Consider the following 25930-nt stretch of genomic DNA (forward strand, 5'->3'; position numbering starts at 1 on the left):
AGTTTGCTAAAGCTGCCAGAATGCATTATACAAGAAATTGATTGGATTTTACAAGAGGGGATTTATTAAGCTTACAATTTTATTGTAAAAGTCCAATAATGTACAAGTTACAATTTTAAGGTCATGAAAATGTGCAAATTAAGGTACCAACAAAAGGATAGCTTCTCAGAGGAAAGGCAGCTGGCATCTGGGTTCCTGTGTCACATGGGAAGACATATGGCAACATCTTCTTTCCTTCTCTCCTGGCTTTTGGTTTCAAACACCCTCACCCTCTGGTGTCTCCTGGGGCATTTTCCTTCTGCATCTCCAAACATCTGAGTCTAAGCTTTTGCCAAAAATGTTTCCCTCTTAAAGTTCTCCAGTAAGCTGATTAAGACTCACGTTGAATGGGCAGGGTTGCCTCTCCATGGAAACCATTTAATCATAAGGACCCACCCAATAATATGTCTGCCCCCACAAGATTGGATTAGAAGATGATGGCTTTTCCAGGGTACATAACAGTTTCAAAGCAGCATAGATTCCTTCATCTATATCCATCTTGGATATTGGTCTGTAGTTTACTTGTTAATTTCTTTGTCTTTTTTTATGGGGGTAATCTTAGCCTTAAAAAGTGAGTTAAAAGTGTTCTTTCTTCTCCTATTTTCTGCAAGAGTATGGATCAATTTACAATCTTTCTTCCCTCAGTGTTTGATAGAAATAATTTGGAACTGGAGTGGAAAAGCTCATAAAATTTTTAACTATTAATTAAATTTCAATTTTTAACTATGAATTCAAACAGCTTTCTAAATGTGAATTCAATTTTTAATAGAGATAAGGATTATTCTGGTTATTCAGGTTATCTGTTTCTATGAGCCTTAATAGTTTGTCTTCCAATACATTTGTCCATTTAATCTCAGTTCTAGAATTTGTTGTCCCAACACTGTTTATAAAACTCCATTATTATCCTTCTAATGTCAATAGTATCTCTAATAATGTCCACTCATTTATTCCTGATATTGATAATTTGCATCTTTTTCCTTAAATTCTTGTCCAATCTGATTAAAAGTTTATCAGATTTCTTGATCTTTGTATCATTTTTGTTTTTATTATTTTTATTGCTTTTCTGTTTTCTATTTCTTTCTACTTTGAACTTTATTATATTATTTCTTTTGCTTACTCTGTGTTTAATTTCTCTTCTTTTTCTACTTTCTAATAGTGGAAACTTCACATACATGATTTCAGACCTATTCCTTCCCTAACATGAGTATTTTAATGCAATAAATATCCCTCTACTTACAGCCTTATTTGCATGCTATGAATTTTTGTATGTTGTATTTCATTCAATTAATTGATTTTATAATAATGCTTATGATCTCTCCCTTGATTCACATGTTATATAGAAATGATTTGTTTAATTTCCAACTATTTTGGGATAGTATATATCTCTTTCTGTTATGGGTTGCTAGTTTATTTTCATTGTGGTCAGAGATTATAATTTTTATGTATTTAGTTTCTTTAAATTTATTGAGACTTGTTTTATGGCCAAGAATATGTTCTAACTTGGGAATGTTCCATTTGCACATTAAAAGCATAGTGTTCTACTAATTTATGATAGAGGGATAAAAGTCTCTATAAGGGACATTAAGTCAAGTTGGTAGAATTGTCCAGTATTACTAATATGCTATCTAATTGTCCTATTTATTACTAAGAGAAAATTTTGAGAAGTCTATAATTTTGAATATTTATTTCTATGAGTTTTATCTCATGTATTTTGTAGGACTGATTTATGTGGAAACATATTTAGGATTGTTTTGACTTCTTAGTTTATGCTATTGTCATATGAGAGATAAACCTATTAGCTATAACTAATATACTGTGAGCTGATGAAAGACAGAGATGTATTCTGTATCCTCCAAATTGCAGACCACAATGCCTTGCATATAACAGTTGATAAAATTGAATTTAAAAATACATAAATAACATTTATGGTAGCATGCGATTTAGGGCAAAAACTCCATGTACTCTTGACATTAATATTTTTTTAAATGGGAAATATAGCAGTATCCTATTAAAAAGAAAGAGGCTTAATAACAATTTTAATATGATTTTAAATGCTTTTCTTACATTTGGCCTGAAGCCGTGTTTTGATAAATTCCAATAAGGAAAATTAAATTCTTTTAAGGTTATGGTTTAAGAGAAATTTTCCTAAAAAATTATAGTACTTTATATGATGTATGCTTCAAACTATTAGCTTCTGGTAAATATGTAGTTTTCAAATTATCTCTCATGCCTCGACTACAGAAAAAATGGAAAATTTAAGTGATTCTAAAATTCTTGATGCCCACTTTCCCCTCTATTTTAAGCCAAGCCTTGTACTGAGATGATATAGATGTAACTTTTAAAAACTACACGTGTTCTGGTTAATAAAAGTTGCTGAGATTTTTCTGAAAATAATAAGCATTTACTCTTTATTAAAGCAAAACAAAAACAAAATATTTAAGTAAATCAATGAATGAATGTAGCTTTTTTAAAAATCCTTATATGGATGCCTCTTCTATTCTGAACCATTTTCTTACAGATGAGAACAGTAAAGTCAAGAAAGCAAGTGATCTGTCCAAGCTCATACGATCAGTCAGTTGCTTTGAAGTAGAATCCTTTTCTTATTCCTTATTACTAGGCTAACAACTTCTGTTATCTTAGATAAAATTTGCTATCTTGGATGCCTACTCTAGAGAGAAGTCACAGTAACACCTATCATAATACTGGCATACTTTTCCCAACTATAAAAAAAAAATGAACAAAGTATGCTGGTTTTGTATGTGACTATGGTCTAGTCATTTCCCAATTCTAGAAGATTAGGGACCCTCTGTAAAAGAGGGATGGAATAATTTATCCTGAAGGTCCTTTTTTGTTTTAATATTCTATGATTCTTTGACCCTTTATATTCAATTTAGGCCTAAAATAACAACATATGAGTAAAATGGATCTTAAAAAATAATCTCTACTAATAGTACTGAAGCTGAGAGAGAGAAATGACTTCCTAAGAGCCAATGGGCAGAATTGGGCATAAATCCCAGGCTTTTACTAATTAGTACAAGGTATCTAATGCCACAGGCCTTCCCCAGTCATCACATTGGTGAATTTTAGAATTGTATTTCGTTAAACATCATTTTAATTGATTTAACATTCTCTTTAAGGAAAACTACTCTATTTGATTACCTTAGTTAAAAAATGGAACATAGATAATTGATTTTTTTGGACTCTGTTTTAGGAAAGACAAAGTTCCATCCAACTGCAGCTGTTTCTGAATTTGTAATCAAATTCAAGCCTTTGGATTTGCAGATCGTTTCCTTTTTTAAAAATGCCACTGCTGTGGTTCAGGAAGCACTGCACTTGGAGTCAAAGGGCCTGATTTAGTTCTGTGAGTTACTGGTTATTTGACCTTAGATTTCAGTTTCATAAAATGAAAAAAGAGAGAGTGAGAAAGACAGAGAGCTTATTCACCTCACAATGTAGTATTTGAGAGTACTTAAGATAGTAAATGGAAAAGCAGTTTGTAGTCACAAATTTTGTTAAGAATGGAGTCACTGTTCTAAATTATGCCAAGCTTTTAGAATCATTTGAGACCCTAATGCACAATACAGAAAACTCCATTCAAAGTAAAGGTATATCTATTTTAAACAGTCTGCAATGTGGGTTAGATATTGTTGTGTATTAATGTAAACTTTAGGAAAAAAGACTCATGGCAAAAAATTCTCATCTTGCCATCTGTTATTCTATAAATTCAAAATAAGAAGCGTACAAAAACATCCTTCCAATCCTTTTCAAGACTGTAATTTTAGCATCAATACTTTATAATGTCCTACAAAATTTTCATACTATATATTTCCATGTAACTATATTCTGCCTATAAATTTTCTTCCTTTCAATCTATGTTTATTAAACAGCGATGTTTAATAAAGGGGTGAATGTTGGTCTAAACCGATCATTATAATCCCATTTCCTTTGTCAGTGATTAATTTAGGTATATGCAGAAACATAGTCCTGGTTAATGATATATACGATAAAGTCTGTTGGAGTGTTCTGGATAATAATTTGCTCCTAAGATTTAAATATAAGGGAGGAGAAACTGACCTATCTTCCCACTCCATCCCCTCTCTCACCTTGAATGGCAAGCCTGGAGATGAAAGGCCATATATGGATGTTCCCAGATCCCTGACATAATTGAGTAACTGAATTAACCAACCCCAAAACAGTTTCGCTCCAGACCTATTGTTATGCAAGGTTTCAAATTCATTATAATTCATGCCAACTGATAGGAGTTCTCTGTTACAGCCAAAGATGTCCTAACTGAAACAGACTTTAGGTGCTAGAGTAGAACTGCTTTGTTTATTGCATAAGGCATAGATGTTTTAAGGTGGATGGGAAAACTTTTTAATTAAGTGTTTGGGAAGAAGGATGCATACTGACTTTGGACAATCGAAGAGGATATCTAGAGTGGACATTTATTATTGTTATTTCCACTCAGAATCGTATCTCTTTCCCTTTGTCTGGGGAATCCCCCACCAAATAATGCAGAAAACTTCTCCTGTTACAGAAGCCAAAGGAACCCAAATACTGATCTCCTCAACATCTCTTATAGAAAGGATTAAAGATTACCTTGTACATTGATCCAAGTTTAGACTTGGATTCTTACAAGGAAGAAAGCTCTGGTGACAGCACATCTGGTGTCAGTATCAATAAATTTAGCATTAGAGATTGTGTTCTTTCTTACAGTATCTTCATCAGAATCATTCTGTGACATGACTTCAGGCTTGTTTTGGCTTTTAAGCTCCAAGACTAGCTCTCCAGGCTTCTTGGAGCTACCAAATAACCTTGTCTTAATATTCTTGTCTGCTTAAATTAATCATCTTTAATTTCTCTTGTGGCAAAATATCCTTGACTGATGTATTAAAAAGTTTTCTGAAAGCCTCATAGGAAATTATTTACAGAACTCAGATGAGAACCTGGCTCCTGGTTTAATTTAATTGAACCCAAAAATATTTAAGAAAGGTACAAGGCAGGCCATGGTGGCTAAGCCCGCAGAGTTCTCGCCTGCCATGCCAGAGACGTGGGTTCGATTCGCGGTGCCTGCCTGTGGTAATGAAGTTCAGGTGTCAACTTGGCCAAGTGAAGGTGCCTAGTTCTATTGCTGTAGACAGGAGCCAATGGCATGTGAACCTCATCTGTCGCTGATTACATCTGCAGTTAGCTAGAAGGTGTGCCTGCTGCAATGAATGATGTTTGTCTTAATTGGCTGGAAGCTTAAATGAGAGAGCTCAATGTAGCACAGCCCAAGCAGCTCAGCATACCTCATCTCAGCACTCACAGCTCAGCCCAGACCTTTGGAGATGCAGAAAGGAATCACCCCAGGGAAAGATGTTGGAATCTCGAGGCCTGGAGAGAAGGCCAACAGAGATCACCCTGTGACTTCCCATGTAAGAAAGAACCTCAGTTGAAAGTTAGCTGCCTTTCCTCTGAAGAACTATATGTTAACTAAATAAATCTCCTTTTATTGAAAGCCAATCCGTCTCTGGTGTGTTGCCTTCCAGCAGCTAGCAGACTAAAACACTGCCCATGCAAGAAAATAAAAAAAAATAAAAAAAAAAAAGAAGGAGAAAGAAAAGTGCAACCTTGGCATTCAAAGAACTGACTCTCTTGAAGGACGGTGTCAAGTACACCAGTACAGAAAAGCTAGGTAATGAGGTAAGCATATCAAAAGAGAACTATGAACTATGGTTGCCAAACTTTTGAGTGAGAAATCACATCCCTGAAGGGTACAAGGGTGGTTTCCAGACAGAATTGGGATTTAACTTTGAAAACTTTTTCAAATATGTAATTGCACAGATTTTAGTAGATATACAATAACCATTGTAAAGAAACATATTAGGTTCAAGTAAAGGCTGATTTAAAGGGTCTGAGTTAAAAGACCTGAATATTCCTAGAACAATAAAAGAAAGACTCCAAATTGTGAAATTATTATGTTTGCCACTCTTTTTTAGGTTATCTTCATTTTCATCACCATCCCTGACTTGTAACTCCTTGAATACAGGAAGCCTGAACATTGAAAATATTCACTAAAATGAACCATCACAGTATTAAATGATACAGTGCCTATTAAACTCAGAATAGTTTTCCAGATAGTTCTTTAAAATTTATGCTTTATAAAAAACCATGTGAGGTACCTGTTTCAAAACATTGTGATACCCAGGAAACTGTAATCTTTCATTGAAAGGAAACTAAAAGCTTAACTATCACAGTAAAGGAATTGTATTACACCTTAAAATGTATCCTCCCCTAGGCTGACTAGTTAAAATTATAAAATCTTAGTGCTGGAAAGGAACTCAGAACTCTTCTGGTCTAGTGGTTCCCACAACATGCTGAGTATCAAAATCACAGTAAGAGCTTAAAAAAATCTAGGTCTCACCCCAGAGTTATGTGGCCACAATTGTGAACACTCAACTATCTAGATAGCTGCAGCGGTATAACCTTTGATTTACCAAAATAGATAGTAAATCAAAAATAACAAAAAAAATTTATTATTTTTCTTAAAATATTTGGAGAATATCACTTTTGGCAAGTTCCTGCTACCATTTTGATGAGTTCATAGAAGTGACATAAAAGAAGAAAGAAAGGAAGTAGGCAAACAGCTAGGAAGTTGGAAGAATGTGGAACATTTAAGAGTTCTTTTGCTTTTAATAAAATAGGCTGAGTAGCCAAATCTAACCGTTTATTCTACTTGCAAAATATGTTTAGAGTCTTGAGAAAAGCTGGAAAGTGAAAAATCTAGGCTACTTTTTGCTGCTCTGGAAAAAAAAAGTCACATTACTTTATCAGACAGACTTTTCTGTGGAAGACAACAGGAGACTCAGTGTGAATTACCTTGATTGTCACAGCAAATGCCAATGGAATGAAGAAAAGTAGTCAAGATGGAAGCAACAGAAAATGGTGACATACCTGCCGTACCCCCCTCTTTGTATGGAGAGCCCTTTAGCTATTGTTTAATTGTTATAATGTTGTCAATCATTTTATGTGCCACATATTTCAAGATTCTGTGTTAGTTATCTGTTCAATTACTAGAATAGAGAAGAATCTGAAATACACATTAGTGAAACTTCAGTGCATATCTTTGTAGAAGGGGATGAGTGATAGAATGCAGGCTGTGTTGTTGTTTTTGTTGTTGTTTGCATAGTCATAGAGAATTCAGATTGAAATTCTCAACCAAAGAAATTGGGAATAAGACAGTAAGGGATAAAATTGTCTAAAGACCTCCAAAAGTTGTTACATTCAATTTTATTCTCCTGAATTCATGAATATGAAAGGATAGGAAAATGGTTCCTATAAAATGTATGCATACACAGCTACCTAATCTTCTCCCTGAGCCACAATAAAGTGTCTTACAACACAGAGGTTTTTGTAAAGACTCATGAGAAACTTTAGCAAGTAGTGAGTGGCCTCAGTAACTGACTTTGCTATATAATCACATCTGTCACTTGTCTCCCAGAAGTTCAGAGGGGCAAGTACTATTACTAATTAAATGAACTGAAAAGTATAGATGACCCAAAAAGAATGGAAAAATATTTATTGAGCCTTCTGGTAGAAGGCCAGAATTCCTAGAATTTCTTAGGACTTAGCTATTAGGATGAAATCCAGAATTTTTAATACTACATCCTCTCATACATAATACATACTATATATTCTACATACTACTGCCCCTGCCTGCTTACTGTGTAGACATCATCTTGGATCCAGGATTCTCAACTTTAGTGACAAAGACATCTTTTCTTTCTCAAATCCCTCTCACTACTGTGCCTCTGTACTTCTTATTCTTTCCACCAGGTATGGTCTTCACCACTACCTCACATAACTGGTTAATGCCTAATTACACCTAATTGGTATAATGGTGTTTTGATGATATGGGATATCAACTCAGAGATTTTTTTTTCAGGGAAACCTTCCATGACCAGGACAAATGTCTCTTTTAGATGTTTTTATCTCTTTTTGTTCTTTCTCTCACCTACCATGTGCTTTTGGTGATTATTTCAATAATTTTACTCTTCCATTAGATTTTCTTTCTTTCTTTTTTTTTTGCATGGACTGGGGGGGATTGAACCTGGGTCTCCAGCATGACAGGCGAGAATTCTGCCTGCTGAGCCCCGTGGCCCACCCTCTTCCAATAGATTTTAGTCTCTATGAAAGCAAGCCCATTTCTGTTTTGCGGTTCGTTTTATCTCAACTGTTTAGCACAAGACTTGACATATAGTAGACACTCAATAACTATTTAAGTGGATGGATTAGCAACATTTTAAACTCACAATACAATCTCATGTTTGGGTATAGATTAGGAAGGTAAAGAGTAGAGAAAATTAGCAATTTGCACAATTTTTCTGGGCTTAAAAGTACTGATTTAAACCAGATTTTCTGAACCTAATTTCAGTGGTCTTTCTGCCCTATCAAAGTTCCTCTTCTTAATGGCTCACATATGGGTTTAGCTTTTGGTTTTTGGCATCTGTGAAGGAAAACGAACAATAGAGTGTCAATACCCTCCAACTAAACACCATCGAGAACACTCCTGTAGTTGAACAAGTTGTGTTCGTTTTTCATTGCAGCAAGAGAGAATACACACCATGGGGAATCATTGTGTGGCTCAACGAGAGGGTGTGAGAAAGAGTACTGTGATAGGGTTCAGCCTTTAGTTTAGAGGAGGAATGGAAAGAGGGTTGAATGAAGTAGAGGTTTGCTCTAATTAAATGTTTTCAGAAAAGGGAGAAATTCCACATTTGGGTACCTTAATGAATCTTTTCTATTGGAGGAGGAGAAGAGTGAAGATAAAATTACAATTGGTAAAACAGCAGATACTCATGTTGGCCAAGAGAGGGGGGTGTTTAGTATTTTATGGGTGGCACAGTGACCTGGTTTTTGTTTGTGCTTAGACCAGATTATGAAGTTGACCTGCTTTTTTTCACTTTATCATGTCTTATTGTAACATTATCTTAGGTTGGTAGTCTGTAAGATTTAATAGGAAAATGACCTGGCTTAGCTGTGCATACCAGGACAGCTTCTGAATGTCAGGGATTGCTCTTTTACATATCTCACTAGTATAAAAATATTCAGTGCTCTTAGAGATATGGGAGAGTGGTCAAAGATGGAATTATGATGTTGTAATTATCAACACCTGGTTCAAATTTTCATGTTTTTCCCCCTTAGAGAAGAACAGATATAATGCAAAAACTAACTATTGGATAACACAGACATTTAGGGCAGGAAGAAAATCCAGGAATACAGACAATGGTGTATGATCACAGCGCAAGAGTAGTTATATTTTTTTATTTGTCTCTAATCAAGCTTACAGGAATGTAATGTATCTCAGATAGTGGCTGTGGTAGATTCTGTGAGTCACAGCCCAGTTCTCCCTGCAAGAAAGGAAACATTCTCTAACTCCTGAAAGTCCTGCTAACAGCAGAAAGACCTCAGCTGTCAGTCCCTTAAAGTTGCCTGGGCCAGAGAGACTCATCTTGCCCAAAGTCAGACACGCTTCCTGGTGCAGTTTCTATTCAATAATTGATTGACGAGGATTATAAAGGTCCCGTCTTCTCGTTTCATCTCAGGATGGCTCTAAACAGACATCCCATTTCAGAATGTCATGCGGTTTGTGACTAATCACCGAGGTAGCAGTGATGACCCCATCACTGGTGGCAGGTAGAGCAGAGAGCCCCTGGCATACAGTGACAGTGCAATTGTGAGAAATGCCTCCAATGGTGGCCTGAAATATTATACCAGTAGGAAGGAATGCAGTAAAGCTAAGTTTCTCCATCTCAGCGCTATTGACCTTTTGGAATAGATAATTCTTTGTTCTGTACATTGCAGGATGTTTAGCAACGTTTTCGGCCTGTACCCATTAGATGCCAGTAGAATATTCCTCCTCCCCTGAGTTGTAACAATCAAAAATGTTTTACCCACTGCCAAATGTCCCTTCTACTTTTCACCTCCATGTCTTTGCTCAGAATATGCCCCTTCCATTTCTGCCTGCCAATTTCCTAAACTTCTTTGGATCCTTGGTCAAATGCCCTCTCCATCCCAAATAAATTTTTTAGACATCTAAAATATAATAATATTTTTCCCATTTTCCCCTTTATTCATTTTTTTAAGGTTTTTAAAATAGCATTTATTTTTTTAAAAACTTTTAAGTTAATTGTGCAATATGGAAAACTGAAAAGCGCAAGAAGCAAAGAACACAAAGTCATTCAGAATCACAAACAGTTTAGTTTGACATATCCTTTTAGGTCCTTTATGGGTATACACACATCCGAGCATACAACTTGCCATGCCTTAGGTCTTTCAAGTCACACACTGAGATATTATTCCCCAGGAAACACACGTCTTTACATTTAAATATGTTGGTCTTTTCTTACAAATATAAATGAGGAAGCCATAAATTTTGTATACTCTTTGTGCTCTCTCTACTGCAAGAAATTTACTTAGCTATCCAAAGAGCTAGGTTCAAGTCATGGCTTTGCCTACGGGTCAGGAATTGTTTCTGTAGCAGCAACTTCCCTAAACTCAAAATAACACCAGTCTTTGTCCTTTATGCCTAATGTTGACTAGCAATGAGCTTTTTATTTTATAGAGAGTTCTCTTTGCTCTATTGTCCCACCTTTCATTAGTACTTCTTTAGTGCTATCCTATCACATAAGTCGTGCTTGAATATCCTTGAAACTCCATGATTGATCCAAGATTTAATTTATTTTCTTTCAGAGGAGGCTCGCATCTAAATAAATTAGTGATGCAGATGAGTTTTTATGTAGAGGAATTTGGTCAAAGCCTCTTGCCAGAAATGTTTGACTCCCAGGTCCCACCCAATAAACATACTTACCATGATTTGACATTTTTGTAATTAATATTATTTTATGTGAAGGTTTCTTGCCCATTAAAAGAGTAAAAAGTAAAGATATTGTATTATTTGTGTAAAACTATGTTCCTTCACAGGTTCTTTTCAGTAAATCTTTGCAATACTTAATTTTAATTTATTGACCCATAGAATCGAAGACCTGAAAAATACCCAATCGAATTCCGACATTTTACGATTTAAGAAAATGTATCTCTTAGTTGAAAAATAATTGTCTGGGATCCCACAGGCAAAGCCATGACTTAACTTAGGTCTTTGGATAGCTAAGCAAATTTTATGCAGTAGAGAGAACACAAAGAGTGTAGAGAATGTATAGTTCTTCATTTTATATTTATAAGAAAAACCAACATATCTAAAGTACCTGTTAACAAGTATATCATTTATCAGCATTAAATGCAGACATAGGTTGCTACATTTCTCCTTGTACTGATGTTTGTCTCTTTTAGTCACCGGCTTTAGTATGCAACCTTTGAGGTTACTAGAATTTACTGGAACAAGAGGAGTTAAAGTGTTTTAAAAGACAGTGCTAATGGGACATCTGCCTTCCATAATCCATCTCTGAACCATGGGAGATTTGAAATAAGCCAGGTTCTTTAAAAAAAAAATACCATATCTTAAAACTCAGGCTGATTCATATGTGAGTATGTTGCTAAATCTGGCACTGTTTACAGCCATGTTTTTTCACGTTGCCATGGATCCTAGAAATGAGCTGTATCATTCTAAATTCATTTGCGGCCTTTGTTCTGTATATATTCTTTGACACTTCTAAAATGTATCTTGTTGACTTTGGAGAGTACATTGAACGATTTGTTGATTTGGAAGAAAAAGGTACAGAAAAGAACAACATTTTTATAAACCATTCACTAAAATAAATACAGATGCCTGTACATATAAAGTAAATATTGTCCTCATTGATTTGGAAAATCAAAAACAAAAACAGCAAGAAAAACAGGAAACAAACATTTTGAATTCTTTCCTCAGAATAAAAAGGTATTTCTTTCTTTGGACATAAAAATTAAGAGGATTTTATTCATTGATTCATTTATCCTTCTAATGAGAATCTGTTAAATGCTCACCAAAAGTTTTGGAAATTTATTGAACCATTCTAATATCATAACATATCAAAAATTTATGCAAAATTCAAAAGTACATTGAAAGAATTGTGGAAAGATGACAGAGAAGAGAGCCCTAGGATATACTCTTTCCACCAGAATAGCTATTAAACAGGCAGGAATTGACTGAAACAGCTATACTGAAACTCTGGAGGCTAGAATAACAGTGTATACCATCCAGTAAAGAGCAGGAGAAAAAGACTGATAAATTATGGAAAACAGCTGTAAATTGCTTTCTCTGTGCATGGTGGCTACTGGCATTCATCTCCCACCCTCACAGCAGGCCACCATGGGGTCCAATCGCTGCTAGCTGCTGGTGATGGAAAGGGACATAAAAATCCTCTTTCCCAAGAACACGGATAGACACACCTGATCATTGATTACAGCTTTTGATTAGCAACTTCTAAGGGCTGGGAATCTGACTCTAAAGGCTGCCATTCTTAGAGTTGATCTGTGTGCACTTAATGGGATCCGGGCTCTGTTTTTGCCAAGAAAGACGAAGTTGGGTAAGTCCCTTCTGGTGTGTCCTTCCTCCCAGAATTTGTCCTCCAGCCAAAAGCAGCTTGAGACCATGAAAGGAATATAAGAAGCTACGGAGACACACTGTCAGTTTGGAAGAAGCTATGGAGTCACATTTTCAAATAATCTTGAAAGGGAGGTCTAGAAAGGTAAACAGAGGGGACAACCAAAGCAAACAGCAAGCAACATCCCAAAACAAGACACAGGACCAGTAAGATAGGGAAACCCCTGAACACGCATTCACCTCGGGCAGACCTTCCTGTTAGAAGGGCTGAAGTTCAAGATAATCTCAATCTTATTACCAGCTGGTTACAAAATCAAGAAACAGACATCTCATGGAATAAATACCAGAGGTAACATTTTACAATATTAAAATGTACAGTGTGCAACAAAGAAAATGATGATCTTCTAGAAGAAGAGGGAAAAAATCCAGAAAATACCGATGAAGAAGACCAAAATGTAGACATACCAAATGAAGCCATAAAAATAAATGATTTTAAAAATGTTCAAGAAGAGGAAGGAAAATAGAAAGAGCTAAAGGATAACAAGGAAACACTGAGTGAGGAATATGAAAATATTAGTAAAGAGATAGAAATTGTTTAAAAGAACCAAACCAGAAGTACAGGAGTTGAAAACCACAAAAGAAAGGAAAAATTTTGGTGAGGTTTACAAGAACACATTGAATCAGGCAAAAGAGATAATCAGTGAACTCGAAGATAAGAACTTGAAATGAGTCAGGCTGAGGAGCAGAAAGAAAGAATTATGAAAAGCAAAAAGCCTAAGACGGCTGTAAGGCGGCACCATCAAACATATTAATATATTCATTATGGGGGTCTCAGAAGGAGAAGAGAGAGAAAAGGGCAAAAGGAATAGTCAATGAAATACTGACAGAGAACTTCCCAAAGTTAGCAAAAGACATGAACATGCACAGCTAAGAAGCTCAGGGAACACCAGACAGAGTAAACGTGAAGAAAAATACACCTTGTCATATACTGATTGTACTTTCAAATCCAAAGGACAAAGAGAGAGTTCTGAAAGCTGCAAGAGAAAAGCATAAGATGTTGTAAGGCACCTACCTCCATTTAGACTGAGTCCTGCTTTCTCATCAAAAATCACGGAGGCAAGAAAGCAAGGGTTGAAATACTAAAAGTGCTGAAGGAAAACAACTGCCAAATGAGAATTGTATATCTAGTGAGAATTTCTTTCAAAAATAAGGGAGACATTAAAACATTTTCAAGTAAACAAAAGCTGAGGCAATTCATCACCACTAGACCTACGCTATGAGCAAGGCTAAAGGGAATTTTTCTGACTGAAAGAAAGGGGACCTGAAGGTGGTTCAAAGCAGTATAAATAAACAAAGATTTGCACTAAAGGTAATTATTAATTGTAAATGCATGTATTATTATAGTGTATAGTTTGGTATGTAACTCTAATGCCCAACATTATCAGACATCATAGAAATGCAAATCAAAATCACAATGAGATTCCATTTCATACCCATTAGAATGACTGCTGTTATACAAAACAGAACATAACAAGTGTTGGAAAGAATGTGGAAAAATTGAGACACTCATTCATTTTACATTGTCTTAAATTTTACATTGCAAGCACTGTGGAAGACAGTTTGGCAGTTCCTCAGAAAGCTAAGTATAGAATTACCATATGACCCAGCAATCCTATTGCTAGGTATATTCTCAAAATGATTGAATGCACAGACTCAGCAGACATTCGCACAAAAATGTTCATAATAGCGTTGCTCACAATTGCCAAAAGATGGAAGCAACTTAATTGTCAATTGAGGGATGGATAAATCAGATATGGTATATACACACAATGGAATATTATTCAGCCATAAAAAGGAAATAATTCCTGATATGGGTGACATTATGGGTGAACCATCAAGACATCATGTTGAGTGAAATAACCCAGACCCAAAAGGATAAATAATACGTGAGTTCACTGATTTGAAATAATTAGAATAAGCAAACTCTTAGAGTTGGAATCTAGAATACAGATTATCTGGGGGAGGAAGGGGTGGAGATAGGGAACGGGAAGTTAAGACTTCAAAGGTACAGAGTTCCTATTTAGAATGATGCAAATGTTTTGGTAATAGATCTAGTGATGGTGGTATAATATTGCGAACGTAAATAACAACACTGAAAACTTTATCTGAATACGTTTAAAGAGGGAAATGTTAAATTGAATAATTGGTAACAGAATACAATTACAATACAATTAAAAAAAATATATCCATGGACCTATGTGTAGGTATGAAAGAATGTATGGTACCCTAGAAAAGCCATGTTTTAATCTTAATCCCATTTTGTAAAGGCAGCCGTTTCTTCTAATCCCTATTCATACTGTATCTTTGAAACTTCAATCAGATTATCTCCCTGGAGATATGACTCAATCAAGAGTGGTTGGTAAACAGGATTAGGTAGAGACGTGTCTCTACCCCTACTAGGTGGGTCTTGATTACCTTACTGGAATCCTATAAAAGAGGAAACATTCTGGAGAAAGCTTGAGAATCTGAGAGAGCAGAGAATGCCACAGAACCGCAAAGCAGAGAGTCTACCAGCCAGCGACTTTTGGAGTTGAAGAAGAAAAATGCCTCCCAGGGAGCTGGAGAGGAACCTAGTAGATGACACTGCGTTCACCATGTGCCCTTCCAGCTGAGAGAGAAACCCTGAACTTAATCAGCCTTCTTGAACCAAAGCATCTTTCCCTGGATGCCTTAGATTGGACATTTCTATAGACTTGTTTAATTGGGACATTTTCTTGGCCTTAGAACCGTAGACTAGCAACTTATTAAATTCCTCTTTTTAAAAGCCATTCCATTTCTAGTGTATTGCATTCCAGCAGCTAGCAAACTAGAACAACCTGCATTACATTAGCAGTGAACCCCAACTTAAACCACGGACTGTAGTTAAAGTACAACTATAAAAATTTGATATCATCAATTGCAACAAATACTCCATACTATACAAGGTGTTAATTAATGGGTGGTATATGGGAGCCTATAGTGTATGCATGATTGTTCTCTAAACTCAGAACTTCTCTATTAAAGAAAAAAATACATAGAAAAAAAAAAATAATGGCCTAACTATAAAAAGTCTTATATACATAATAAATGGCATCTTTGAGAAAATCTATTTAATTTGTGTTATTTCTTATATTTTTTGCTGTCAAGAAATTATTTGGGCAGGCATTTCCTTAAGAAAACCTGATCTGCTATCATTCCTGCACTAAAAATCAGGAAGATTTGGTAGATCTTGTAGAGATTATTTTGTTTGTTTACCAAAATTATCTTTTCATTTTATTTCCATGTTTCTGTGGACATAACTATCTCCCTCATAATAATTTATTTTTTTTTTATTTTTTAATTTTTTTTACATGGGCAGGCACCGGGAATCGAACCCGGGTCCTCTGGCATGGCAGGCAAGCATTCTTGCCTGCTGAGCCACCGTGGCCCTCCCTCATAATAATTTAGCAGAGAAAATTAAAATATACAAAAGAGAAACCCTTGCCAGTTTTAGCTCTGCAGTAAGTACAGACAAAACTTTCCTAGAATTGTGCGGTTTGGCCCAGCCGCTAAGCTATCGGGGACCCTCTACTCCTCAGCTTCTCACTGCTTGCTAGATGACACTGCTGCACGCAGAAAAGGGGCTCGAGCCGGGGGTCTGGGTCCAAGGGGCACGCGCAGGAGACCTCGCTGCGGGTCTAAAGGACTGGAGGCCGAGTCAGTTAAGGCATGAAGCGAGGTAGCTTTATTGTTGGTAGACGCTTATGCCAGGGCCGCCAGTAGCTAAAGACCACGAGGCTTGACGAGCCCTGGATTATATACAGTTTGAGGAGAGGCGGAGTTAGGGCGTGGCCTCCAGGGGAGGGTAGCCAATCACACAGGGAGGACGGATGAGTGACTGTGACCATAGAGATGCTGTTCCTGAGTGTACCCGTAGCAGAGGATGTTGGGTAGGTGGAGGACTAAGGAGAAGACCAATAGGGTTAGAGAGACAAGGCTGCATCATCACTAGTTGCTGGTGAGGCTTGTAATTCAGAGGCTTAGAAGAACCGGACATGCCAAAATGGCGAGGGAGGGAGAGAAAGAGACTAAGCCACCAGGCCAAGAATAAAATTATGCCACAGAATTGTAATGGAAATCAGCAGAAATATGGAATTCAATTTATAAAACAACCTATATTTTCAAGTTTTATCTAATTTGCTAGGAATATGTTTTTAGTATTAAAAAATTATAGCAAAATCTACAATGAATCCTAATGCATTTTAAAAAATAAAGTGAGAGTTCTTAGATGTCATGACCTTGAATACCCTTTGCAAAGCTAAGCTACCTATTTAGTGCGTATGAAGAAGCATGTCTATGTCCTCTTTGACTCTTTTTTGTAGAAGTCTGTCATTCTTCACCCATGTACTTCGTGAATGAAGTCATTAGTCATGTTTGATTAGCTTCATTTTGATAGCTAGAAAGTATCAAAGGGGAGAAGGCATGTATTTGATTTTTCCATGATGAATTTGTCTGACTCAGAACCCAAAAGCCAGACTCTTATTTTTCTTATCATCTTTCCTTCCCACTCCCCTGCTGCAACTGACATTATTTGGAAACAATAAAATTATTACCATTATTGCAAAATGCCTTAATGTGATTTTAAATGAGCAAATAATTTAGAATATAATTACGTTTGTATTCTTTAGATAAGGGACCATATATTTCAGCCTGCCAGCATCTCTGTCATCTATGCCAGTTGCGTGGGTGGATCGGGTAGGTGTCAGGTCGGTGGTGGCAGATCATCCGTCTTGATGTTTCTGCAGCAGTTTGGGGAATTGGAAAGTATCACAGAATTAAAGTCAAGAAACTTGGATTCTATGCAACATGCAGGTAATCATTTAACCTCAGTGAAATGGGAATGATAATATCTGTCCTGCCTTCTTCATAGTGCTATTATCAGGGCCATTTAATATAATAAGGGCAAGCTGATTTATGAACTCTAAAACACTTTCTAAATGATTTTGCAGCAGAATTATTTTCAAGGGTTTCAGGGATAACATTAAGAGATACCAAGGGTGGAATTTAAGCAGCAGCCCAGAATTCATGTTAGTATCCACGACAAACGCAGTAGCTCCTGCCACAGATGTTAGAGATAAAAGACCCCACCTAACTGATTGGATTAATGACCAGCTTGAAGTTTCGGGACTTTATCTCATTCAGAAGTGGGAAGACTCTAAGTTTGAATCCTTGAGCTCTAATAGTAGTTCTGTGGCCTTCAACAAGTTATTTGCTTTCATCAATGCTCTCAAAAAGACAAAGAGGTTGAGTAAATAATTTCTAATCAATGGTTTTAGCCATACCACATTGCGACATCCAGCCTCAAAAACAATTTGTGTACCATAAGGTTATAAGGGCAGGAACTTTATTTTACAAGTTTTCTTCTCTAGGATCCTCTTCCAAATTATGTGAATAGTAGTATATAGACTCCAAATATAACTTTAAAATATGAAAGGGATTTAATTTGGTATTCTCATGTTAAAATTTCAAAAGCTGAGGCAATTCATCACCACTAGACCTACACATTATTTTCCTTCATTTTAAAGATAATTAAACTAAAGCCCTGAGAGATTAAAACACATGCCTAATATGATGTAGCTACCAAATGAGTGGGCACTGTTCATTTGTATTTTCAACAATTATTTCTCAGCCATTGACAAAGATTTGTGATGAAAGACCATGATCAAGATACTCATATAATTGTAAGGCAAAAAGTCCTACAAATTATGAAGTCCAGGGTGCTCAAGGGTAGTTCAGTGGCAGAATTCTCCCTGCTGTGCGGGAGACCTGGGTTCGATGCTAGGCCCATGCACTTCCCCCCGCACCGCCCTCTTCAAAGATAATTCAACAAATGTTGCTGCAACAACAGGATCGTCACATGGAAAAAGAATGAAATGTGACCCCCACCATACAGCATACAAAAAAAAAAAATTAAGTCCAGATGTGTTGGACTCCCATGATATGTTAAATTCATAGAACTTCTGACTTGCCATTCAAAATTGCCTTAGCTGTAGGTATGCCATTTGAGGCCCCAGGTGTTTTTAAACATATAGATTACTCTGATTTGGAGTGTATGTTAACTCAAGTTCCTTTTCCATTGGAAAGAAAGTTCAGGAGAAAGAATTTAAGTTAGCTGAGATCATGTCTCATGAAGCACATACTGAAGAACAATCATGGACTTCATAAGAGTCAGGTTTTATTTCTTTATGATAGTTCTCAACAGTCAATTGAAAAGCCAGAATGCATAGCAAATGAGTTCAGTCTCTGGTGTTTTTATGAAAAATCAGGGATATATATGTTGACAATAGCAGGTGAAATTTCAGGAAATCTGTAATGGAAAATTCACACTGAGAGTTCACAATTTGTAAGTTATTTTCAGGTTGTGTTTTGTTTTCCCCCTCATTTAAGTTCATTACTGTAGAAAGAGAATAACATTTACAGATATAAGTAATGTGAAATGCCTGGCACTCCTAGTGAATTGTGTAAAAGAATCCACATCAAGCTGTACTCCTTGCCGCAGCTTCATTGTCTTTCTCCTTTTCACTTTCTTTCCCTTTCCCAGTTCACCACATTGATTCTACCCTTTTCTAATGAATTGCATTTCCATCACTCAAGTCCTTTAAAATTATTTTACTTCCATTCCTGGAAGATGAGAGTATCTAGCAAAACTTTCTTGGTTGGATGACTAAATGATTTTTGGTGCCAAAAGCATCTTGCATTTACCCTTGGTTCCTTAACAAAAATCTTGCTTGCTCATCTTAGACTTTACTTACCTAATAGGACCTCCCAATTACAAAGTCATCACTTCCACCATTAACTGAATATCTGCTGCGAGTTGGAAGGCTGGACCTTCTATGGTTTGACTCTGAGCTACTAACTCCCTTATTCCTTAAACTTAAACCATTATTAGCCTCAGTTGGTAGATAAAGAAAATGAAACTCACAAATTTTATTTAGGAGATATACTGGATAAAAGGTATAAATAGGTATCATCTGGGTGTTATTTTTTTCGTATTGAAAGAGGTGAAACTCAACTCTCTTCTGTCTTCACTCAAATCAGGGTAGGTGATATTTCAGGGGTTTTTTTGTTTTTGTTTTACTTCATTCTATAAATTCTTTCAAAAACTTAATTATTTGGAAAAAATCTTGCCAAACCTAAGTGAAAAAGAAATGAGACCGCAGGAAAACAGGAAGTACAATCTTTTCCTCTTTCTCTTTCCCTAGACAGCTTCCATCTGGCAGATTTTAGAACAACCCGGGGAGTCAAACATGAAACTAAGAAAACAGCAGTACAGATGGGGTCAAGAAAGACTCAAGGAACTGTCCACAAATGAGATTCTTGGAGAAAACATGCTCAGATATTTAAGTTCTGTGTTTGAAGGTGAAAAAAGACACCATTGATGTAATAGGTAATTTAAAATATGGAACTTGGTATTTAGTAACTGATATTTTTCAATATAAATTAGATTGCTATTAAGGTAATTTGGTGCAAAAGTTATTATAATATCATATCTATTAGACTTCTTTGGTTGTAACACAGAAACTCACTGTGGATTTCTGAAGTTTTCTCACAGATGATCTAAAGGGAAAACTTAAGAGTTAAATAAATAAATAAAATAAAAAAATATCTGGACCAAAGCCCTTCAAAAGGGTAAAAGCACAGGGATAGAAAGAAGCAAGAATGGAAGCAAGAGACTCCAGCAACCCTGAGAAGAGATAACGATGGCCAGGGGTTGGGCAGCAGAAGCTGACCCACAGCTGCCTGGGCAGCGAGGAGAGCACAGATGGAGCATCAGGCAGTGTTGAATTTGAATCCTGGGGTCTGCCAGTACCTTGTGCACTCATAGATGATTTATACAACATTGAAAACATTCTGTGTCTTAAAATAAAAATTACCGTCGTGGAAAAAATAAATGGTAGTTCCAGGGGTCTGGGTAGTAGGAGCTGATGGTCAGTTTCGGTAGGTACCACAGAGCAATAACTCAATTCCAAACTATACTGCTTAAGATACAAATTCTAGGGAAAGTAATTAGCCTCATTGTGTTCCATGTCTGTGTCTGACTGGATGAGGATGGAGTCTTTGACTGATAACCTCATTAGTCTCCATTTTATAAGGAAGCAATTTTTTCACAAGGCTAAATGAAGATGTTATTTTCAGGAAAAAAAAAAGAGGGATAGATGCTAGATAGTAAAAAAAAAGTCCAGTTATTATTTTATGTATTCCCAGGAGTACTAGGAGAGCGGAATAGATCAGCAGCAGCCTTATTTCTTGAATACGCCAGCAGGTTATATCAATACAAAGCATTCATGTTTCTATTACATCTCCAACACCCAAACATGCCTGTATTTAGTTGAATAAATGAATGCATAAATTAATGAACAAGTGAATCAATTAATTTTCTAGAGCAACCAGGGTCAGCTTACCACAGGTGAGAGAATTTTGAGTGCTCCTAGTTAGTCGCAGGCTACATTTCTAGGGTAGTAAAGATCAATTTTTGAAGCCCTGAAGAGAAATACATTTCAGAACTTCAAAATTTAGAGTCCAGGAAAAGTATAAAATGTCATTTGTATTTCCATTCTACAAGGACAAGTTGTCAAGTGACATAATCTTTGATGAGCAAAGACAGGAAAGCTATTCTCACCTTAAATTTAGGGATGAGCTCGGTTTTATTGCTACTATTTCTGTTTTGCCTCAAAACTTTAGAGTGATTTCAACTTCCCCTTCTCCCTAGTTGCATTAGGTTAATTATCAAGTGCAATTTCCTATTCCCTCAAACACTACCTCCATTTCCTTTCCAAAGACCAAATCATTTCCTTATTGGGCATTTACGTACGCTTATAAAGAAAAATTCAAGATTCTGCCTCATAGGGCCATGCCATACTTTTCTGAATTTTTGTTTCCTGATTTACTGTATGAAGGCTGTGTCCCAAACCACTCTTTAAATAATCCATAAATAATCTACCTATCCAGTTCTTTTTATTTCCAAGATAACCCTTCTTCTTGGAAAGCCTGTTTTATTATATCCCATTGCCTGTCCTAAGCACATATGTCCGTATATTATATATTCCTTAGAATCAAGGGGTACTGTGCAGAGAGAATGCTTCAGTTCTGCCAATTATCTACACATGTGGCCTGAGGCTAATCATTTATCAACACTTGATCACAAAATGAGGTTAGAACAATAGAACTTTAATATCCTTAACCACAGATAGGGACAGGTTTAAGAATAATATACTGTGCAGTTTCCTATAAATTGCTCACCATAATCTTCAAAAAATATTAACTTTTTGTGAAAACCATTAGAAAGCCTCTTAGCATACTGTAATTAAACTATTACAGAGCATAAGATATAGGAAAGGATTTGATCTGATATTTCCTAAACCTGGAGCTATGCTCTGAAAAAAATGTTCTGTTGAAACTATTTACTTCCCAACAATTATTTATTTCAGCTAATATTTGAATATCATTTTATTGGCACATGTTATAAAGTTTCAGAAAGCAAAGTATGATACTATAAAGATATCAAAGATGTCATCCATTATACTCTCCCTATCCTTGCCAAAGCTTAATGTTGTTTATAATAGCAGAAGTGTATACCATAGATCATATTATTTATCTGTCCCCAAAGTTCACATTTCCCCTGCTAAGACAGAGAATTGAACATGAAGAAAACTCCACCAGATTTTCTAAAAGTAATAAAACTTGAGAATGGGCACAGTTTTGAAACTACGCTTTCCCTTCATATCAAGGCAAGTGGGTCTAATACCCAAACTGTGAATCCCATGTGGGAGACTTTATACTATTATGTGCTGTGATTCTCCAAGATTTTATCACACTTGCTACATCTATATTTCTTTCTTTTTCTAAATTATTTTAGGGCAAACCCTTAGAGTTCATTTTACTTGCAAATCCATAATTTTCATATTTTCTTATATAACCAATGAATATTCAAGTTTCGACTTTTGTCCCAAAATGTTTATTTTTAAAGTTGATTTATTCAAATTGCATCTAAATAAAGCCCTAAAGATTTGATGAAATTTAGGGTCATGTTTGTTTGCTTGTATTTGAGAGAATACTCCCTAAGTGGTGCTATATGCCTTATATTGTATCATATTCGGAACATACAATACATAACCTACACATCAGAATTTTGGTTCAACCCAACTCACTGAGTTTTAGCCAAATTAATTCATCCAATTGATGATATCAAGGTACAGATTAAATAACTGAATAATCTCTTTTTGGAATTCTCACCTCTGAGACTACAGATCTGAGAAATTAATTTAGATGTACATGTGTATTCTAACGCACTCATTCTAACCCACTTTTAAAAGAAAAAAAAAAAGATTTACAGAGATTGTGGAGGGATTATGAATCAGAGACCTCTTCTCTCCCAATTTTCCATGAAAATACCCTTGAAAGGATACATATGAGCGGGGGGGGGGGGGAGGAGGACAGTGGCGAGGGACAATAATTCCAGGAATTACGCATAAAAGAACGTGAACGGCAAAATTCCGGGGAAATATTTTTAAATTATGTGGACATTACATAAACATCATCGAGATCTCACATGTTCATTAACCCCTAAATCTAAAGAGCACTAGCTCAATTTGGGGTAAATCCCACTCATATCCCTGGAGTAATATTTTGTGAAGCTTGATTTTATATAAATCTGGGTTTGTTTCTTGGACTCTACTTATTTACTACTCTGTGATTCTGGCTAAGTTACTTCGTATGTATAAGTTCCTATTTCTTTATCTATGAAATATGGAAAGGATTTCATTACTTTCTCAGATATTTGATGTAAAAATTAAGCCAGATAATGCATGTATTTATAACAATATCAGGCACATAGCAAGTTGACCAGGGATATTATTAAAACGTGGAATTTGAAATATCTCAAATTCATAAAGGGACAAATCATAATATAATGTCATGTACTCAACATCCAAATAAAATATTACTGCTTCCCTCCTCTATCACCCTATCTTTTCCCTTCTTTTAGAGAAAACTGCTAACCTGAATTCAGTGTTTAGCATTTATTTCTGTTTGCCTTTCTTATATTATGTATCTTTAAACTAAATAAAGAAATATTTTGCATGTTCTTAATAAGTGTACATGGTACCTTACTGCATATACTATTCCTCACTCTGGTTTTTTTGCTTAATATTATATTTGTGAGATTCATCCTTGCTGAATTGTGAAGTTTCATTGCTTTATTTCCTGGATTAATCAGTGTCTCCTTCCATGTCTGTACTTCAATTTATTCAACCATTCTTCTCCTTTATTCTAGAGTTCAATTTTAACATTAAATTTTGTTTGGATACATATATATACACTTACAGGTACATGCTAGGGTGTATCTTTTTTAAAAATATCTGTATTGATAAACAACATACAAGAGAAACATTCTTAACATAGAAATGTTCCACGCATGGTGTAAAATCAATAGTTCACAATATCATCACATAGTAGTATATTCATCACCAAGATCATTTTTTACAACATTTGCATCACTCCAGAAAAAGAAATAAAAAGAAAAAAGAAAAAACTCGGTTACCCCTCCCTCTCATTGACCACTAGTATTTCCACTTACCCAATATATTTTAACCTTTGTCCCCCCTATTTTTTTCTATACCCCTTACCACTTCCTTTCATTGATCCCTAGTATTTCAATCTGCTCAATTTGTTATAACATTTGTTCCCCCTATTATTTATTTATTTTTAATCCATATTTTTTACACATCTGTCCATACTGTAGATAAGAGGAGCATCAAACATAAGGTTTTCACAATCACACAGTCACATTGCTAAAGCTATATCATTACACATTCATCTTCAAGAAACATGGCTACTGGAACACAGCACTACAGTTTCAGGCATTTGCCCCTGGCTTCTCTAATACGCTTTAAACTAAAAAGGGGATATCTATATAATGCATAAGAATAACCTCCAAGATAACCTCTCAACTCTGAAATCTCTCAGACACTGACACTTTATTTTGCCTCAGTTCTTTCTTCCCCCTTTTGATTGAAAAGATTTTCTCATTCACTAAATGCTGAGTCCCAGCTCATTCTAGGATTTCTGCCCCAGGTTTACATCCCCTGGGAGTCATGTCCCACATAGAGAGGGGTAGAGCAGTGAGTTTGCTTGCCGTGTTGGTTGAGAGAGAAGCCACATTTGATCAACAAAAGAGGTTCTCTGAGGACGACTCTTAGGCTTAATTTTAAGTAGACTTAGCCTATCTTTCGTGGGGATAAATTTCATATGAACAAACCATGAGATTGAGGGCTCAGCCTATTAATTTGGTTGTCCCCACTGCTTGTGAGAATATCAGAAATTCTCCAAATGAGGAAGTTGAATTTTTCCCCTTTCTCACCATTCTCCCAAAGGGACTTTGCAAATACTTTATTCACTGTTCAAATCACTCTGGGATTTATCGGGGCATCACACTGGACAAACCTACAAAATCCCATGCCCTATTCAAAGTTCCATGAGCTTATAGTGTTCAATTAGCCTGTCCATATAGGTTATATTAGGAAATGCACTAGTTAAACATAAATTTTGTACCAAATTTTTTTTGGTACAAAAACATTTTTTGCTTTAGTCTCACACAGAAGTTGAGTTTAAAATATGAATGGCCATCTATTTTCAACACCTTGCAATATTGACATACCTTTGTTCTTCCTCATGCAAAAACATTTTTTAATTTGTACATTTAGTCACCATAATTGTACACTCTAAGCATTCCTAGATTATACCCTCTCAGTCTCTATCTTTCCTTCTGGATTCATATGTGCCCCCAGCTCTTCTCCCTCCATCATTCTCATATTCAACTTCATTCAGTGTACTTACATTATTGTGCTGCAATCAGGTAGTATTATGCTATCCGTTCTGAATAGGGTGTCTCTTTAGAGAGAATTTGTTAGATCCTAGGGTGCAAATGTTACTCTTTTTAAATACTACTAAATTCTGTCTAATGACCTTACCCATTTACAACTAAATGGCATTATATAAGTGTTCCCTGTTCCACAGCACTTAATTTCAACAGATTTTTTATTTTTTACAAGTCTTGTGAGTGATACTGCATCTAACTACTAAGGAATCTGAGCATGTTTAAAATATGTATGTTGGCCATTCCCTTTTCTATAAAGTGTTTATACTTACTTGTGCTTTTATTTTCCTGTTGGGTTGCTTCTATTTTTTATTGTTTTGTAGAACTTTATTTATTCTAGGTACTAATGCTGTATTATTTATAAGTGTTGCAAATATCTTGTCCCTCTGTTATTTCGTTTTCTGTTTTTATTGAGTTCT

The 25930-nt window shown here is 35.7% G+C and overlaps 1 long non-coding RNA gene across 1 annotated transcript in view; it reads left to right on the plus strand.

Moving 5' to 3' along the window:
* LOC143647804 (uncharacterized) overlaps window positions 1–25930 on the plus strand; it is a 49028-nt gene that overhangs the window by 15613 nt on the left and 7485 nt on the right. Inside the window, exon 2 of the long non-coding RNA XR_013158192.1 lies at window positions 19840–20024. This is a non-coding gene — a long non-coding RNA (uncharacterized LOC143647804). The remainder of the gene's footprint in view (window positions 1–19839; window positions 20025–25930) is intronic.

Source organism: Tamandua tetradactyla, chromosome 10 (assembly GCF_023851605.1).
Source record: "Tamandua tetradactyla isolate mTamTet1 chromosome 10, mTamTet1.pri, whole genome shotgun sequence".
Lineage (NCBI taxonomy): Eukaryota > Metazoa > Chordata > Mammalia > Pilosa > Myrmecophagidae > Tamandua > Tamandua tetradactyla.